Source organism: Solanum pennellii, chromosome 5, assembly GCF_001406875.1.
Source record: "Solanum pennellii chromosome 5, SPENNV200".
Classification (NCBI taxonomy): domain Eukaryota; kingdom Viridiplantae; phylum Streptophyta; class Magnoliopsida; order Solanales; family Solanaceae; genus Solanum; species Solanum pennellii.
Genome location: NC_028641.1, coordinates 50,367,892 through 50,370,813, shown reverse-complemented (window position 1 = coordinate 50,370,813; position 2,922 = coordinate 50,367,892). Strand labels below are relative to the sequence as shown.

Here is a 2,922-nt window from a genome sequence, read left to right as displayed (position 1 = left end):
TAAAATACAATTAGAATTTTAATCATAAAATCATTAATTACGAATCTAGTCTGGTCAAAAATCACATTTCTCAGGTAAATAATTTTTAAGTTATCCCAATATTCACCCAATACAAAAAACAAACAGGTACAAATGAAATGAAGTTAAAATCAGGTTAAGATGAACATTTTCTTTTATTTGTCTTCTCCAAAATCACTTAAATTTTTTGGTTTTTCTTACTATTAGTGAATTTGTTTGTACCATGTGCCTTCTTTTTCTTCTTTATCTCATTTGTATCAACTTCCTATTCTTCCTTCTACCTTCCTTCCCGTCCTTTAGTTTGTATAGCTCAATGGAATTTAAAGGGATGTCGATAGCATTGATTGGTTCGTGTTCTCCGATGATCGCCGATGAGAAGCTGAATCATTTTAGCTATTTTCAATGGTAAAAAGGTGGAGATAGTTGTTCCTTCTCGAAGACATCATGTTGAAGTGGCGACGATGGTTTCTATGATATGAAAATGAGGGTTGACGTTCCTATGCCAAGGAACTAGTTGATTACGTGGACAGGTCGATTGATCATTCTCAATTGTTTGTTCAAAACAACCAGAATTTGAAGGATAGTGGGATGTGGGTGAGGTTTATGGTTATTAAGGATAGATCGTGGGTGGATTTTATGAAAAATGCCGCAGATGTGTTGGATTCATATAATGTGAGTGGTGAGGCAATGATTGAAATGGAAATGGAAGGGTTTAATTTGATTTTTGATTTTCATCAAATGATTGTAATCAATTTGGAAAGTTGGAATGAAGCTGCCCATCGCTTGGATTGATGTTGACAGTAAGAATTTTCACCTTAAAGTCTTCATTGAAGGTTCACAAAATCTTGACAAAAATGAGGTAAAGTTGATTAAAAGATAGTATTAAACTTGAGATAAGAATAATTAAGAGGAACTCTGTGTCATAAAAATTCATTTCCCCACTTTGCCTTCTGCTGAACAATTTGTATTACAAGTTAAGATCAAAATAATGATCTTGAAACCATATTCACCACCTGTATATAGCAAATCCTTGAATAACCAAAGTTAGAAAGGGAAAATCCAAACTTGCTTAATAGGAGCTATACAAACTTTGGAACTCTAGTTTTTTTGTAGGGGTGTGTGAACTCTGTAGATTTATTAGAATCAATGTGCTATGAGCATGAGCACCACCGATCAATCGACCTTTATTTGCACTTGATTTTTCCGTTTCTCTCGTGACTTTTAAAAGTAATTGAAATGAATGAATAACGAAAATGAGCAATACGAACCTGACATGTGAAATCATATTTATAACTAACTATAAACAATGGTAAAATGTGGATGTTCATATTACTACACCATACAACATGGAGATTTGAATTGATTAAGTTATCAACTCCAGTATTAAAATTCGCACTTGACGGAAATAGTTGTTGAGATCCTAATTCAACCTTCTTGAGTTTTCCTAATATAACTCGACATAACATGATATGCATTTTAATCTATCTCGCACATCTTTTCAGTACACACACAACCAATAAGAAGTACGAAAAGGAGAAAGACTAGTTAGGAAAGAGGAAGAAGGAAAGTCATGAAAACAAAGTGGTGAGGGAAATAATCAGTTCATTTAGGAATGTGATAGATTAGTCAGTTGTCTCTGCGCCTACTAAATTTCTTCCATCAAAGGGCCATAGGATAGGGTCATTGGAGAAGAGGAGGAAAACTATTGAAAGCTTTCCTAGGACACTTCGGTTGAAACAATTCAGTAGGCGCATAGACAACACACCGATCTATCACATTCCTAGATGAACTGCCTATTTCCTTCACCACTTTATTATCTTACTTTCCCTCTTTTTCTTTCCTAACACGTCTGTCCTCTTTTGATACTTGTTATAGGTTGTGTGTGTAGTGAAAAAATGTGTCAGATAGATGAAAATACTTAAAAACATATCATGCTATGTCAAGTTATATTGGGAAAGCTTTGAAAGGTTGAGTTAGGATCTCAAGAGTGTTTCTATCAAGTGTTATTTTTTATACTAGGGTTGATGACTTAATCATTCCAAAGTTGCATGTGGTATGGTGTATCGATATGAACACCCACATTCTAACCATGTGTATAGTCAGTTATAAATCTGATTTTCATATGTCAGGTAAGTATTGCTCCTTTTCATTATTCATTACTTTCAATTACTTTTAAATGTCATGAGAGAAAAGAAATAGTCAAGTGCAAATACAGGTCGACTGAATGGTGGTGCTCATGCTCATTGTGAATTTATTCTAATAAAGCTATAGAGTTTACCCCCACCCCACCCCACCCCACCAACACCAAAAGAGCTGGAGTTCCAAAGTTTTATTGCTCTAATCAAGTTAGTTTGGATTTCCCTTTTTAACTTTTGTTATTCAAGGATTTACTATATATAGGTGGTGAATCTGATTCAATACCATTATTTTGATCTTGACTTCTAATACATATTTTTCATAGGAAGCAATGTAGGGAAAAAAATTCACGATGCAATTATGATTTGTTGTTGGTTATGACTTGTTGCATTCAATTAATTAGGAATTCCATGGCTGAGATGAAGTTTTTTGATCGTCTAATTTTGTTTGGATGAAATGGGATAATTTCTCATTGATATGTTCAACTTGTATAAAATAAGTTATTATAGTGATATTATAAAAAGGCGCAGGATATTTTGTGCCTTTTAATGACGTAATACATTTTCAAACAACTACTTGTTTAGATTGTGAAATTTATTTTGGGATTTGTCTAGATATAATGTGCATATACCGCTTTGTTTATGTGAGGAGATTTTAACATAGCTTCACAGAAACATGGTTCGATATGGTTTATCTTACACCATTTTTCCTATATCCATTCTTCATGTTCATTGGATATTATGTGGACCTTCCCGTGTTTGGATTTTA

General features: G+C 33.5%; 1 pseudogene; it reads left to right on the top strand.

Moving 5' to 3' along the window:
* The first annotated feature begins 346 nt into the window (after positions 1-346).
* Positions 347-1,806, top strand: LOC107019557 (annotated as a pseudogene).
* The last annotated feature ends 1,116 nt before the right edge of the window (positions 1,807-2,922 follow it).